This window comes from Grampus griseus, assembly GCF_964374135.1.
Source record: "Grampus griseus genome assembly, chromosome: 17".
Taxonomy (NCBI): domain Eukaryota; kingdom Metazoa; phylum Chordata; class Mammalia; order Artiodactyla; family Delphinidae; genus Grampus; species Grampus griseus.
In genome coordinates, this window is record NC_139011.1 from 54,580,819 (window position 1) to 54,598,287 (window position 17,469).

Sequence of the window (17,469 nt, forward strand, 5' to 3'; positions counted from 1 at the left end):
CTGAGTTTCAGTCATTTCATTAACCATGAGAATTATGTGACATCATATATGCTCCAAGTTTCCACCACTGAGGAAATTTCTAATCCTTTAGATATGCTACCCTCCTCCCCCTTGTCTTAGATAAGTCCAGAAAGCCTTGGTGATAATAAGAGCAACAAGTCTAAAATGGATGCTTTTGGCTACAAATAATAGCAAATCCAACTAACTGAGGCCCAAATCATAAGAATATTATCAGCAATTGTTCACTAAAATGATCCAAGTTTCACTCAGTGATTATACAAGGACCTAGGTTCTTTTAAACAGTTGTAACATCATGTTGGAATTTCTTCCTCCGTTTAATTACATGATGGTCATCACAAGATAAATGCTACCTTTCCAGGAACATGTCCCCATACTGTAATCCCACAAACAAAGAGGGAGTGGGAAAAATGGAATGATGTTTTTCTAGGCAGTGCTGCTGACAAGCAGAGTAGGAGCATAACATGGATGTCAAAACATGATTTTTGCCTACAACAACTTGACTAAAGTCAAAAGAAAAAACAACAGGTGAGCAATGTCTAAGGAAAATACCCAACAGCAGGCTCAGGTTAGCTCTTCATTCTTAACTCAAAATTTACACATCATCCTAATTTGGTTACACAAATTCTTTCCAAATCCCTCTCCAAACTTTCTTAAGAAGCTAGCTATATTTGGATACACTTCTAATTACTAGAAATTTACCACATTTCTATGTAGATTATTTTATTAAATACCACTAAAAAACAGGGAGGAGAGGTATCTAACTTCTACGCCAACCAGGAGTGAAGCACATAATTCACTTAGTTGAATGCTTTGCTCCATTTTGTCAAGTTCAAATGGTTTTCTTGGCTCTCCTCACATTTCAAAATTTAAAAAAATAAAAGCATTCTGTAATTTCCCATTCTGTGTTTGGTCTAGCTCATAAAGTCTTGGTGACATATACACAGTCACTTGATTTTGGTGACCTCACACATTTTATTTATATCTCTTGCTTAGATGTCTGCTCCTCAGCCATTAAAACAGCATTGTCCTTTGATCAATACCAATTCAATAAAAATGGCAAAACAAATATATAAACAGGACCTTGCAAACCGTGCTTGAGTTTTTGTGCAGTTGAAGGATGAACCTTTGAGTTAGGAGCCATTCCCACCTCCCACCCACTGCTACCTTTCTGTTCCCAGCAGGCCAAAAAGTTCACAGTTTGAAAAGGATGATAATATAGGGTAACAAGAGAGAAAAAAAATCAATATTGTTTCATTTACTCACTAATTCATCCAAATATGCTTTTGAAATTACTATGTGCCAGCTAAGCACTGGGTATATACTACCGAACAAAGTGATAGGGTCCCTGACTTTGTGGAACTTTCAATCGACTGAGAAAGAGGGTCTATAATCAACTTAACAAATACAAAGACCCATAATTAACATTTTTTCAGTGCTATATAGTGTGTATATGCTACATAGTACATGTAGTAATAAAGGATAACAGAGGGGAGCAACTTAGATAAAATTCCTAGGAGAGGAATGTCTCTCCAAGAAGGTACTTCCTAAGACAAGGACTGAAGGACAAGAGGAGGACAGACACATAAAGCATGGGGGGAAGAAATTTCCAAGGAGAAGAAACATCGTAAGACAGCAAAGAACTTGGCATGCTCAGAGAAGTGAAAGGATACCTCCAAGGCTGAAGCACAGGGTACAGAGAAAAGAGTGGAAGTAAGACAAAATGGAAAATGTTGGCAGGGGATACATCATGATAGAATTCAGAATTTGGGTTTTGTTCATGTAAAATGGGAGGTCACTGGAGGCTTTCAAACGAGGGTGGGAGGACAGGGTAAAATTATTATATAAAAATAAGTGTAGATTATTATTATATATAATTGCATAATATATAATACATAATATTGCCATATGTATTTTATATATATATATGAAATTTCTCATTACTTTCTATTACTTTCAGGTGGATAGATTAAAGAAAGAAAGTTTAGGGTAGAGCTTTAGGACAAACTAGTTCCTTCTGAGCTTTCTAAAAACTCTTTGATAATTCATATACTAGACTTTGAAGATGGTAATACTGGAAAAAAGAATATAGCATACTCCTGGGGGTCGAAGTTAAATAGTGGTACATACTCAAGAAAGAACACTCTGGGTAGAGTTATATTTGGCTTACAGTATTTAATTTTTTTCATTCATCTGTAAAAGCCTACATTTTTTAGCCATCTTTGAGAAGAAACATATACTCAAGTGTGGAGATATGAAATACCCCACCCCACTTTTCTCTCCAACAGAAAATGAAATTTAAGAGAGACCGAGCAGGGCTGCCCTGGTGGCGCAGTGGTTGAGAGCCCACCTGCCGATGCAGGGGACACGGGTTCACGCCCCGGTCCGGGAAGATCCCACATGCCGCGGAGCAGCTGGGCCCGTGAGCCATGGCCACTGAGCCTGCGCGTCCAGAGCCTGTGCTCCGCAACGGGAGAGGCCACAACAGTGAGAGGCCCACGTACCGCAAAAAAAAAAAAAAAAAAAGAGAGAGACAGAGCAAAATTGATATGATTAATCCATACTGGAAAAAAATTTAAATAACCTTGTGTTGTTCATATATCTAGAAATTCTCCAGCAGTATTTAGGACATTCCCGTGTCCTGATTGACTTTAAGAAACTGCTCCACTTAGACCTCCCACCATAAGTTGGGTCTTCAATCCAGAATAACACTTAGAAAGCAAGCCATAATTTGATACATGCACCCCAATGTTCACTGCAGCACTATATACAATAGCCAGGACATAGAAGCAACCTAAATGTCCATTAGCAGAGAAATGGATAAAGAAGATGTGGTACATATATGTAATGGAATATTACTCAGCCTAAAAAAGAATGAAATAATGTCATTTGCAGCAACATGGATGGACCTAGAAATTGTCATACAGAGTGAAGTAAGTCAGACACAGAAAGACATATATCATGATATTGCTTATATATGAAACCTAAAAAAAAAAAAAAAGGTACAATTAACTTATATACAAAAGAGAAATAGAGTTACAGATGTAGAAAATAAACTTATGGCTACCATGGGGTAAAAGGCGGGGTAGGGATAAACTGGAAGATTGGGATTGACATAGACACACTACTATATACAAAATAGATAACTAATAAGGACCTACTGTATAGCACAGGGAACTCTACTCAGTACTTTGCAATGGCCTATATGGGAAAAGAATCTAAAAAAAAGTTGATATATGTATATGTATAACTGATTCACTTTGCTGTGCACCTGAAACTAACACAACACTGTAAATCAACTATACCCCAATAAAAATTTTAAAAAAAATAAAAAAAAACAAATAAAATAAATAAATAAATAAATAAAAAGAAAGCAAGCCAGGACTCAGGCCTAAGAAACATCTCCATAGGAGCATGTTAACACCCTTTTTGGTGTTAATGAAAGAGCTGCATAGCTATCGGTGCAGATTCTCATTCACTCCAGGCAGGGAAGTGTGAAAACACAGGCTCACAGCAGCCCAGAGCTTTAAAGCTGGAAAATAAACTCAAGTGAAGAAAGCAGTCTGACTACTGTCCATGTTTGTACATCATGGGATCACAAAAAATATGTTATCTCCTCCCAAAAGAGATTTGTTTTCATTTAGATTAACCACTTATGAGAGGCAACACACCATTCCTCTCTTGCTTAAAAAAAAAAAAAATTATGTATATATAAAATCTCAATTCAAATTGTCCTTCAAGAAATTGTATGAATCACCTAGTATGATCTAGTATGCACCAGTACAATTCTGGGTACCATGAATTCAAAGCTGAGATATGACATACTCAAGGAAACATGATCAGTGCAAAGCTGAAGTCAGGATATTTGAAATCTCATGGACCTTTATTTAATGTGTATGGTGTTAAATACAGAAATGAAAGATATTACTGAGTTTCTTATGCTACTTCCCTTTGAAAATTTCCAAATCCTTAGATTAGGACATATTGTATTAGGTAAACTTGGGAAATGACAAACAAAATTGGTATGGCATTGTATATTTTGGTGTTTCAGGAAAGAAAGTGAATATATTACAACCCGTCTTTCAGTGATTTTTTTAAAATATCTCTAAATTAATATTTTGTGTATAGAAAGTTGGGCATATTGTTCTTTGCCTATGAGCAATTCTTATCTAGTGACTTCAGAGATAGTCATTGAAATTTACTGCAAATACTTTGCTGTTGAAAGCTTTGAAAGGCAAATGTAAGTGTATTACTGTATACTCATGATTGAGACACAAATTTAAAGTTGGAGTTATGAAGAATCAGTAGACTCTATCTCTCCTATGTGCTAATAATTCTTTTCAGAGAAAACCACCAAAGTGCAAGTTCTTAAACTTACATAATTGATGACTTCACCAGTACAGCTATTAGGACTCAAGATTTGTCTCTATCTCCCATTCTTCAGGACTCTCAACACTGGTTCCTGGTGATGAGGTAACTGTTATATATATATATATATATGTGTGTGTGTGTGTGTGTGTGTGTGTGTGTGTGTGTGTGTATATATATATATATATATTTTAATCTACCTTGATTCTACTGAGAAAATGGTGGCCAAGTGGAAGGAACATATTTTTTCACATTAAGAGTACTTTACCACACAGAAGCTTTATATGCATATTCTTTCAGCATTTTTATCTCAGCTCAACTGTTACCCCTCAGACAAATCACCTGTGATTACACTATATGAAGGTGCCCAGTCCATTCTAGATCATTCTCTTATTTAACTTCACCCAGTAGGCTGAAAAAAGACCCCTACCCAAGAGGTCCATGATCCCATCCCATGAACCTGGAATATGTTATTTTATATGGCAAAGAGGATTCTGCAAATGAGATTAAGTTAGGATTGTGAAATAGGAGATTATCCTGGATTATCCAGGTGAGCCCCAAATATAATAATCATGAGGGTCTCTCAAGAGGGAAGCAAGAGGACTTTCCTGGTGGCACAGTGGTTAAGAATCCACCTGCCAATGCAGGGGACACGGGTTCGAGCCCTGGTCCGGGAAGATCCCACATACCACGGAGCAACTAAGCATGTGTGCCACTACTACTGAGCCTGCGCTCTAGAGCCCACAAGCACTGCAACTACTGAAGCCCACGCACCCTAGAGCCCGTGCTCTGCAACAAGAGAAGACACGACAATGAGAAGCCCACGCACCACAACGAAGGGTAGCCCCCGCTTGCTGCATCTAGAGGAAGCCCACATGCGGCCAAAAATTAAAAAAAAAAAAAAGAAAATTAAAAAGAGGGAAGCAAGAGGTTCAAAATCAGTGGTAGAAGATATCAGAATGGAAACAAGACAGAGGAGTGATGTCAGAAGGTGCTATGAGCCAGGGCACGCAGGGAACCTCTAGAAGAAGAAAAAGGCAAGAAACAGATACTCCCCCAAGGACTACAGAAATGACACAGTCCTGCCGACACCCTGGCTTCAGACTTCTGACCTCCAGAACTATAAGAGAATAAATGTGTCTTGCTTTAAGTCACTAATAGCAAAAGGAAATTAATACACTTAATTTTCATTTTCTTCGTAGCACTTGCCTCCACCTAAAATTGCCTTGTTTCTAAATTGTATTTTTTTTTTACTAAATTTCTCTCCATATTTGAATATAAACTTTCTACTGTAGGCACAGAACTTGTCTATCTTGTTGGCTGCGGAAACCCCAGCACTAGAAAGAACATCCCAAACATAGTAAGTGCTACATAAGTACTAAAGAAGTAAGTAGAATAGGTAATAGAAATACAAAAGATATGGACGTGAACATTAAACTTTGTTCTCATGACAACTGTGTGCTTTCTTCACTGTTATGTCAGGAATGCCTTTATCTCTTAGGGGAAAAGAAATGGTGAGGACAGATTGGTGAGGGTAGATGTGTTTTAGTATAAAATTCTAATGTAGTAAGTATAACTGCTTTATTGAAAAGTCCAAACTTCACTGGGTTGCAAGTATTAAATCATTTTATTTTATTCTCTAATCCCTATACTACTCTTCCCTGTCCCTGAAGGATATGTACAGCACGTTTAAATTTAGCCCAATTTAAACTTTAAATTTCATATCTAACTTAACACTCACGTCTTCCTCATCCTCCGTGATTTATCCTTAAATTCCTTTCCATCCCACTGTTATCTGCTTATTAGGACACAGGACCAGGTTTACCATTATTTTAAAAGGAATTATTATACAAATCTTGTTTTGAAATGCTAACTATCCATCCTAAGGGAGACCTGTTCCCTACTTTAGGACTTGTTTATTTCCTCTGGGACTGTATTTTTGTTTCTAAAATTTATTAGCAAAACTTAGTTTTCAGAAATCCTCACTGTGAATGTCAAAGTATATTCTTAAGTATTTTATACTGAATTGTAAACTTTTTGTCAGAGTCTCGTTTTATACTTGTTAAACTCAGCATAATTTTTGGATAATGTTTAAACATTACTTTTCATACTTGGAATAAACATTTACTATTAAAAAAAGTAAAAAAAAATAGGATAGCTTACAGCAGGCCTGGGTCAGATGCCTTTTAATAACTTTCAAAAAGTATGCTTAATGTCTACTACTTTCAACTTTGTTTCTCAGGTTGCTTAACTGAAAAATGGAGATAATAGCTTTCTTCCCATAAAAAGAAGTTGTCAAGATTCAAAAAGCACAAATTACAAGAAAGAGCTTTGTAAACTGAAGAGTGATAAATAAAGAGTTGGGGAGGCAAGTACCTATTAAGAGAGGGAAAGGAAATTACATTTGCTGAGCCATGTTATGGTCCACAAAGACACCTGACACACTCCATAGCATTTAACCTTCCCAAGTGCAACTGAGTATAGGACAATTTGTGACACAAAGACAGTGAGAATCATGTCCATATTCACATTGGCTAATAAGTGGCAGAGCTGGGATTCAAAGTTAGTCTCCAGAGCTCATCTTCTTTCCAAAACATTACACATTATTAACAAAGAAACAAAAAAACAAAGCAGCTTATTATCAACGGGCTCTTTTTACTTCAAAGATTATGCTCCATATATAACTCATATATGTAAATGTCACAGTTAAGTTGCTATGTTTTAAGAGCAAATGCAACATGATTTCTTACATGTGTAGTGTAGGCTAGTGAGCTTGGAGTTGAATGATACCATATTTTTTTTAAGATTTTTTTTTTTTGATGGGGACCATTTTTAAAGTTTTTATTGAATTGTTTACAATATTGCTTCTGTTTTATGTTTTAGTTTTTTGGCCACAAGGCATGTGGGATCTTAGCTCCCCGACCAGATATTGGACCCACACCTCCTGCATTAGAAGGCGAAGTCTTAACCAACCACTGGACTTCCAGGGAAGTCCCCAGATACCATACTTTTAAAAATGAGTTTGCAGAAGTAAACTTAATTTTTTCCTTAAAGAACCAAAATACAAAGATTGTCTCAAAGCTACTGACTCCTAGTTAACTCATGTCAGGCATGACATCCATAAAGAACTCTCTAAGAAACTTAAAAAATGGATCAGATGGCCTATCTTATCTTTCCAAAGGATGTCTTTAAGAAAGAAATGAATGTTCGGTTGAGAAAAAGTAGCACTGATTTTGTAAATTTAAGTTGCTTGTATAAGAACTCCAAATTTAATACTGGTATCCAACTCATGTATATCTGCCCCTTCCCAATACAGTTCTAAGATAGCATATTAGCAAGGTGAAGGGGATTGAATATATTTGCACAACGTACTCAACAAATAGGCTAAGTTTTCCAAAACATGAGAGGTTGAGAGATGGCAATGCCATTTTTTAAAACTTTCCTAGGTTTCTTCTCTTCCTGTGAAAACTGTTCCTTCTTCTACTCTATCTTGTTTTCCAGTATAAGCATGGAGCACAGAGACAGTGTTTCTTAATACTTTTACTAGAACTCTATAAAAATTTCTGAAAATATACAAAATATATTAGGTCTAAAGGCCAAAATGAGTGGATTTATGACTTACATAATGTTTGTGTATCACGCCACCTGCTGGGTTGCAGCTGATCAGTACAAGAGAAACACCAGACCCAAGTAGTGTTAATTACAGGATCTTGATCCCCTGGACACAGGTGACTGACCCCAGAGTGACCTAAGCCTGGGCTATCAGAGAATATCTCTGGGATTTTTCACTCTGGTGGTCAAGATCTCAGCTACGGATCTTTGAAGACTGTCTCTCTCATATGCCACATGGTGAAAACCTACCATGAGAAGAGATGGGACAGAGTCTGGGCAGAGTTCTGGACTTTCATGCAGCTTTGTTTTTTAAACCCTCTCTTCAGTAATATAGGAATCTTTCAATAAAATCTAAGTTTTTCCTTGGCTCATATGAATTGGATTTCCATGACCTATAGACATAAAATTTCTGAATTATACAAAAACATCAGGACCAAAGGAATAGTGTCTCATGGGTGTCAGCAAGTTTTACAAATGTCAGTGGTGAGATTAAAAGCAAAAATTTTCAGTTTGCTTTAATGTTCAAAAAAGAAATCTTAGATACAAAAAGCTGTGCTTTTAGTTTTACTTTGGAAAATGAAAATCCTATTCTTTCTTCTGAGCTACTTAGCTAAATATTACCTAAGAGTGAGTAAACTTGGTTTCACGATACTGTGTACAGATTATGCAGAATACTAAATACAGAATATACAGGTAGGACTCCGAATTTAACTGAGAAAACATTAGTGTATCTTCTCTCTCAATTATTAGATTTCAGTAATACTCAGATAGCACAGCGAAATAATAATAGTTAATAAAATATAATTAAAAACAAACTATTACGGAGAAAAAAGGAAAGGGCTTTTACTCAGATTTGTAACGTTTATTAACAGTTTACTGAACTAAAGCACACAGGTGCACCATCACCACCACCACCACTATCATCACATTTAAGTATTAAGATTTTTTTAAATGTCATATTTATATTTAAGCAAAATGTCATTCTTGGAATTTGATTATGACCCTGGATTTTGGAGACCTCAGAGCAGCTTGATAGGGGAAAAATGTGTTTCTTGCCAATTAACTAATCAAAAAGCAAGTATAGGTTTTAGAATGAGAAAGGAGACAGGCATACAGAGGCAGTGGACAAGGGAGACACAAAAGATGTCTCTTCCATGCTTACATGTTCCTATTTTTTCTAAATAAAAAAATAAATAATAGCAATTTACATGGAAGCATGATGCTTACTGTATTTAAGTAATCCTGTATCTCTCATTCCCCACCAGATAAAATATATCTCCTCTCTCCTATCTTATTATTATATTGTCTGATTTTTTTGCTCTCTAGTTCAGTCTTTCTTTGCAAGAAATATATTTTCATCCTTGATGACATCTCAAACAATGCCGGCAGCTAAAGTGAGATTTCTCCTAAATTCTACAAACAAAAATGTCGTTGGCACCCTCTACAATGACCCCCAACATCCCCATCTCCTAGTTTTTAGTCTCTTGTGTAATCTTATCCCCTTGAGTAGATATATAATGATTTATTTCTATTGGATACAATGTGGCAGAGGTGATAGGGTTTACTTGAGATTTGTAACAAAACAACTGTGGCTTCTACTTGGATGCTCTCCTGCTTACTTGCTCTGAGGGAAGCCAGTTGCCATACCATGAGCTGCCCTTCAGAGGGGCCCACATACCAAGTACGTGGCCAACAGCCAGAGAGGACCTGAGGCCTGCCAAGGGCCACACATAACTGAGCCTAGAAGTGGATGCTTCCTCAGAAGGGCCTTGAGATGATTTGACTGCAGCCTTGCATGTGGCCCTGAGTAAGAGGCACCCAGATCCTGGATTCCTGATCTACAGAGACTGAGATAATAAACGTGTGATGTTTTAAGGTGCTAACTTTGACTAGGTAGTAATAGATAACTAATACAAAAAGCAATAAATTTGCCCTCAAACTATAAAACATTATGATCAAAAAATTAATTTTCAGTGCTGAAAAATACAGATCCACCTAGGCAAGCTGAATAATTGCTAGACTGAAAGGCATCAACCTAGCAAATGTATATAACTATTTCTATATCTCTATATCCATATCTGTATCTATATTTATATCTAGGTCATCTATCTGAGGGGGCTGATTGGCCAAAGAAAAGGCTGCAAAACAGAATGAACACGCTATTGTATCCTGATACCAGTGAATATCAACTTGATCTAATTAACTGCACTAATTCTGACTCTGTGTTTGTCAAGCAATTTTCTGATTATAATGTAGCTTATAAGCCAGTCATACAGGCTGAAATCCTTGCCTCTGCTATTCTCCAAAATATTCCAATGTGCTTTCATAATGATTTATAAATGAAATTTCATTTCACTGCCATAAAGTTCTGTCTACAGTAGTAAATAAACTAGTCATATGGACACATATTCTGGCCCATGTGACAATGGAATTTCTCATTTGGTGATAAAATCAGGTTTCTCAGCCAGATGTTCCACCACAGTAAATTTACTGAGTTAATGAAAGACACTCTGAAATCTCACAGGTAGTGGCCTCCTAGTCTTCTCCCCAGATGGATGTTTTTACCTTCAATGTCTTTCTTTTAATTAAATATATATATATTTTTTCTACTAATAATAGAAAATAATCTTAAAATCCTATTTTGAGGGTAGCCTAATAATTTTTTAACAGCACCACTGAGTTAATTTAGCACCATAAAATTCACTTATTTTAATTCTCCAATTCAGCTTTAGCACATTTATACAGTTGTGCAATGATCATCACAATACATTTTAAATGCTTTAAATCACCCCCCAATTGCTTTGTGCTCATTTACAGTCAATCCCCACTCCCACTCAGCCTCAGGCAGCCACAGATCTGCTTTCTGTCTCTACAGCTTTGCCTTTCCTAGAACTTCAGTATAAGTGAAGTAATACAACAAGCAGTCTCTTGTGGCTGGCTTCTTTCACTTAGCAAAATATTTTTGAGATTCATTTGTGTTTTCACATGTATTGGTAGCCCATTCTATTTATTGCTGGATAGTATGCCATTTACCCAAAAAAGTTGGAAAAAAATTTTTTTTTTGAATAGAGGACGTTTAATATTTCTGTGCTGGTCAAACAGAACACAGGTGGAGAGTACATAGGGGAGGGGGTGGAGGGCCCCCTGCCTCTTGGGAGGGGTGGCTTGTGAAGGGGTGTATGTGGGGGTTTCTTGGGAAATAATCCAAGGAGTCTTCTCAGCAAAGGGGCCTGGTCTAGGGTGTCAGAAGCATCAAACACACCCTGTCCTTGGTCTTAAGTTGGGGTCCCCCATAGGGGATCTCACAAAAACCTGCACAGGAATGTCTACAGTAGCTTTATTTATAATTGCCAAAATGCAGAGGCAACTTATATGTCCTTCAGGAGGTGAATACACTGTGGTTCATCCAGACAATGGAATATTATTCAGCCCTAAAAAGAAATGAGCTCTCAAGCCATGAAAAGACATGGAGGAAGCTTAAATGCATATCACTAAGTGAAGGAATCCAATCTGAAAAGGTTACATACTGTATGATTATGACTATATGACATTCTGGAAAAAGCAAAACTATGGAGACAATTAAAATATCAATTTCTGACAAGGGACAGGGAGATGAACAGGCAGAGCACAGAAGTTTTGTAGGGCAGTGACATAATCTATGTGATATTATAATGGTGGATATATGTCATTATACACTTGTCCAAACCCATTGGATGTACCACTCTAAGAGTGAACTCTACATTAAAGTATGGACTTTGGGTGATTACGATGTGTTAATATAAGTTCATCCTTAATAAAAATATACCATTTTGGTGAGTGGTGTTGATAATGGAAGAGGCTATGCAAGTGTGGGCCAGGAAGTATATGGGAAATCTCTGTACCTTCGTCTCAACTTTACTGTAAACCTAAAAGTGTTCTAAAAAATAAGTCTTTTTTAAAAAAAGTTATTTTCATGTATTTTGGAATACAAGTCCTTTATCAGATAACTGTTTTGCAAATATTTTCTTCCACTCACTAGATTGTCTTCTTATTTTCTCATGTTGCCTTTTGAAGAGCAAACATTATTAATTTTGATACAAGTTCAATTTATCATTTTTTGGATTTATACTTGTCACACTAAAAAATCTTTGCCTAATCCCTAGATTACAAGGATTCACTCCTATTTTTTCTTTTAGAAGTTTTTACATTTATATCTTTTAGATGCTATCATGAATGGGAATCTTACCAATTTTTTATGTTATTTCTGGATTGTTTCTAGTTTCATTTGTGTGTGTGTGTGTGTGTGTGTGTGTGTACTCCGTGACCTAGTTGATATAAAAATTTTGAATAGAAAGATACAACAGTTTCAACACAAATACATGCATACCAAAAAAAAATTAAAGGCATTTAACTTTAATCATGTGCAGTCGAGAGCAAAAATGGATTTCTTATAACGTTACAAAAAATATGTAATGTTTTAAAAATTGAGTATGGAAAGCTGTAATGAAGAAAGAAGAGCTAATATCCCCAACCACATTGTGAATTTATAGCAGAATTTGAAAATTCAACTCCATATGATTGTGCTCACACTGGCATCCCATGAGATCTACCTCTAAGTTAATTTATTCACTGTGATTTGTTGTCAGACTCAGTCAATAGAAATTACTTTTAACTTTTAAACATGTTTAATTTGCTATTTTCAAAACTTTAAGAAATGTGGAAGGAATTTCTTCTACTTCTCCATTTTAAATAATAATTAAGAATAAAAGATATGGAATGTGACATTCTATATAAACATTGTAGTGTTACAGTGTCATCCTTAGGCCAGTACACTGCATAATAATTTTTATAGAAAGATATGTGAAAATGATACACACACAGAGGAATATATAAACTTTATCAAGTGGTCAGTTGAAAACTCAAGCCAAAAGGCTCCTGGTGTTGCACTCCCTCCAGCAACCAAAATCCTTTTACATTTCTTCAATATCAGCATCCTCCCTTTCCTTCTCTAAACAATTATTTTGAAGACCTATGTTTTCAAATGTTAATCTCTACTTTCAAATTTTCAAATCATAACCTCTATTCAAATCTATATTTGCTTTTGTCTTTCATGAATCATCAAACTTTCCATATAGCATCTTTGAAATCTGTTATTTTATAATGAGTTCCAACATCACCATTCCTACTGACCATTATTGTGCCACTTCTTTCTTCTCAGAGAGTACCCAGTTCTCTAGTCTCCTGTACTTGGTTACAAGTCAAATCTTAGAAGAGTTCTTGCTATCTGCAGATATAAAAGACCCTTTGCTCTTTTGACTTGTTAAGAACTCTGCTGTCATGGTTCAATCCTTTACTGGTGAGTGCTCAACCCTGCCTTCAAGTAATGCGACTCATATGCATGGCAATGTCTGAGTCTGTGGTCTTCTTTCCACAACAGCATTATTATGACTAATAATGAGCTGTGTTTGCTACGATTGAGGCGTTCTCACATTAAAATTATATAGTTAAAAACTAGTTTATTTGCATTCTTACCATTAAAAACTTCAGGAAATGATCAAGATAAACATTTCTACTATAATTTTAAAATACCAATGATCAAAAAAGTACTTCAATTAATGTTTATATTATAATTTTCTTTAATTTTCCAATGATATATTTGGATAGTTATTTCTACGATTTGACAAGTATTAACGCCAATTTCTCCCAATAAGTATTTATAAAAATAGGAAAAGATATTGACCATAAATATAGCATTGAATCACAAACACTCAGAGTTGATCTTTCTTAAAATAATAATTAGAATTGTTGGCACACATTAAATACTCTATTATTGAAATCATTTTGATATTACTCAGCCATTGTTAATTAGTCTTAACTATTAATTAAATTTAATGGACTACATTTTCCTGTCATGGACAACATGTGGTTTCTAATTCCTAAAGAACTTAAATTAGATATTGGAATTGAAACTAAAAGAACAGAAAGTCAAAGAAGTAGTCAATTCAGGGAACAATTAAATAATATATTTTACAAGATAAAATCATTAAATAAAGACTACGGAATAAAAGCTACCTCTGGCTCCATCTGTATTCATGACAGGAGACCTACATCCCCACTTTTGTCAATCACTCCCACTAAGGATTCTGTTGAATAATGCAGTTGCTTACTAAAGCATTCAATGTGTCATGGCATAAGTGGCCACCAGTCCATAAATTTCAAATTAATTAGATTTTAATTTATCTGTATTCACCAATACACTTCTACTCTGACTATGCAGTAGAGTCATTTTTTCCCATATTAATTATGTAATCCCTACAGTGTAAAATAAGAGATCTTGCTCTTGAAAGCACTAAAACCTTTAGAGAAAGAATGAATTATAAACTCACAGTGATCACCTGAAAAGCAGCAACACCAGCAGTTTATTACATGTGTAAATGCTTTGCGATTCCACCGTTTACACTCAGTGCTAATTACTTAGTACTCTTTCATCTTCTGGATTTATTATATGCAGTAGGGAGGGTGTTAGAATGACTTTTTTAAATGTCTTTAATTTGACTGTATATACTAACAGATTACTGTATAACATGCAAGCCTTTCCCCATCCACCCCCCCCACCGCCACCTCCCTGTTAAACAGTATGCTTGCCTTGCCTTAGAAGAACTTAGATGCCAAAGAAAGCAAGGAACGGTTCATTAGGATGTGAGATGGCAAAGGGCCCATCCAGTCTTTCCCCTTACTGGAGAATGCTACAGCACATGACAGTCAGCAATACTTTGTTATAGAAATTGCTTGGATGGAATGGACTGAACAAAACAACCATCTTGGAAGAAAGCAATAGTGCTATGATAGCCTCTGTTCTACATTTTCACTTCCAATTAACACTGAAAATTGTGACCATACTATAATAATTATAGTTTTTTCTTAATTTGCAAAGTGGATATACCTATGGTTTACTGAAACAAACATAGAAAGGAAATAAACTACAAAGTAATATAATAAACTACAGAAAATGCATTTATTATTACTGTTTCCCTTATTCATAGTTTTATTTTACTGGATTTTATTTTACTTTAGGCCAAGTTTACCCCCAATAATTCCTTGATAAACACTAGCTTTTGAACCTATACATTATACACTGGGTTGCAGATTGCTTTTTTTTTTTTTTTTTGCAACTCAACATAACAGAGTGGTGTCTAAATTTAATATATTTTCATCATCCACCTGCAAAATGAAACCGTATATATTAGCAGTCAGTCTCCCTTCCCCTTTACAACCAGCCCCCAGAGACCACTTATCTACTTTCTCTATGGATTTGCCTATTCTGGACATTTCACATAAGTGGGATCATACCATGTGTGGTTTTGTAACTGGCTTCTTTCACTTAGCATAATGATTTCAAGGTTCATCCATTTTGCAGCATGTATCATGTACTCCTTTTTTATCTTAAATGCCATTCCATTGTATAGCTTTACCACATTTTATTTATCCATTCATCAGCTGATAGATATTTGAGTTGAGTTGTGCCACCTTTAGCTATTATGAATAATGCTGCTATGAACATCCATGTACAAGTTTTTGTGTGAACATATGTTTTCAATTCCTATATGTACATACCTAGGGGTGGAATGCAGGTCATATGGTTAACTCAGCATGTTTAACATTTTGAGGAACTGCCAAACAGTCTTCCAAAACGGTTGCATCATTTTACATTCCCACCTGCATAGAGGGATATGAGGGATCTATTTTCTCCACATCTTCACCAACACTTACTGTTTTCAGTCTTTGATTATAGCCATCCTAGTGGGTATGAAGTGGTATTTCACTGTGATTTTGGCTTGCATTCCTCTAATGGCTAATGATGTTGAACAACTTTTCACATGACTATTGTCCATTTGTCTGTCTTCTTTGGAGAAATGTCTATTCTGATTCTTTACTCATTTTTAAATTGGGTTCTTTGTCTTTTTACTTGAAGTTGGAAGAAATTCTTTCTGGGTTCAATTTCCTTTGCACCAGAGTACAATCTAGTGGCTCCTTCAGCCAAAATCTTTTGGATGGTAGACACTTCCTATGTTTGAAAATGTCATTTTTTTCACATTTATCTTTTCTTTATCTTCTGGTGACAATCTGCTACCCCTGGGCTGTGGAAACATCCCTGTAGGGAGGTTTTGTGTTTCCTTCTGTTGGTCCCAGGAGGTTTCAGGTGTTTCACTTTGGAATCTCCGCATCCTACACAGTGTTAAATCACACTCCACATTCACGCACGGCCCAGCTGGGGATTGAACTCTCCCAAAGAATCCCGTTTTTCTACTCACAGCCTAAAGAAGTGACCTTCAGAACTTCCTTGGTCAGAGTTTTTTAATCCTCCTTTCACTGGGTGAGGAGGGGGTCCCAGCTTTTTGAAAGAGTCTAAGTATTAGGTCCCTACCTCATGCGAGCCCAGGCTGCATCTCCTATCCTCCTCCAGGCATTGGACTGATACTCCCTGGGAAAAAGTATCACCCTTGCTTACTGTTCCACCTGTGGGTTTCCACATCATTTCTTCCACCTTGAGATTTCCTATTATTTCTTTGGAGCTTAGTTTTGTATTATGTATTTCTACAGTATGTGTTGGATTTCAGATTTCTCTTAAGAGTGATGCCTCTCAGGGAGGTGATTATGGCTTGTAAGTGAATGGGTATGGCTGAAAAAGGCAGAAGACTAACGGCCGTCTAAATAGCCTCTATGAAATAAATGAAATGTTGTCATCAGTTCATGACTGCAGCTATTTGAAGAGCCCCTCACTATATCAGAGTGTCTCTTAGAGTCCTGATCTCCTGAAGCATTTGCTAAATAAAGATGTACCCTACTTCTGATAGCTTCATGTCATCTAGGATTAGCCCTACCATTCACAGCTACCACACATTGTTTAAGTTATTCTCAGGGAGTCTCACAGAAGTTTGCCCTCCAGTCCTCACTTGAAACCATTCTGCTTATTATCCAATTTTTTAATGACCTGAAAAATGGAGCAAGTTTGACACTGGTAAACATTGATAGTCCTGGCAACAAGCCTTTGGGAAAATAAAATCAGCAACAGAGTAGCCTACCACCTGATGCTGAATCTTGTATAGTCAAAAGTTCCTGGAATTCTTTCTACTCTGATTTCAATTGCAGTGATGGAGTGTATGCAAACCCTGGTGAAAAATAGCTCTCAGTTATTGAGCCTAAACTCTGAATTATTTTGGTCCAATCAGATATATTATAAGGTATTCTGTATCCAGTGCGAAAACATCAGTGAACATTCGAGGAACAAGTAAGTTGTGTTTTTGGATGCAGATATCTGAGTCTGCTTTCCTGCTAACAGATATTTTTAAGTGGCATTCTAGAGATGAGAAAAGAATGTCACATAGTCAAGATGTGGGTATCCATAACAGTGTTGACTCATAGTAAACACTCAGTAAATAACATTTGAATGAAAGCTCTGGGGGCACCTTTGGAGGTACAATAAATATGGAG